At 68.7% G+C, this 227-nt stretch overlaps 1 long non-coding RNA gene across 1 annotated transcript in view; it reads left to right on the forward strand.

The window, feature by feature from the left end:
• LOC115948900 overlaps window positions 1-203 on the forward strand; it is a 1,106-nt gene extending 903 nt beyond the window's left edge. The window contains exon 3 of the long non-coding RNA XR_004082661.1: window positions 85-203. This is a non-coding gene — a long non-coding RNA (uncharacterized LOC115948900). The remainder of the gene's footprint in view (window positions 1-84) is intronic.
• The last annotated feature ends 24 nt before the right edge of the window (window positions 204-227 follow it).

The raw sequence follows: 227 nt of genomic DNA on the forward strand, positions 1-227 counted from the left end.
CCCCAGCAGCAATCAAACGCTGCATGGCTGCTCTTGGGGGGTCCCTGGGGGTCGGGGTGCCCCTCAGCAGAGCCCTCATTCCAGACCTACGGGCTGCACCACCAGGACAGGAACAGCGTGGAGATGTTCACCTTCGTGTGCCGCGTGCACGACGGGAGCCCGGCCGAGGCCGCGGGGCTCAAGGCCGGTGAGCACATCCTGGGGGGATCCAGGGGGGGACCCCCAGA

Source organism: Geospiza fortis, unplaced genomic scaffold, assembly GCF_000277835.1.
Source record: "Geospiza fortis unplaced genomic scaffold, GeoFor_1.0 scaffold599, whole genome shotgun sequence".
Classification (NCBI taxonomy): domain Eukaryota; kingdom Metazoa; phylum Chordata; class Aves; order Passeriformes; family Thraupidae; genus Geospiza; species Geospiza fortis.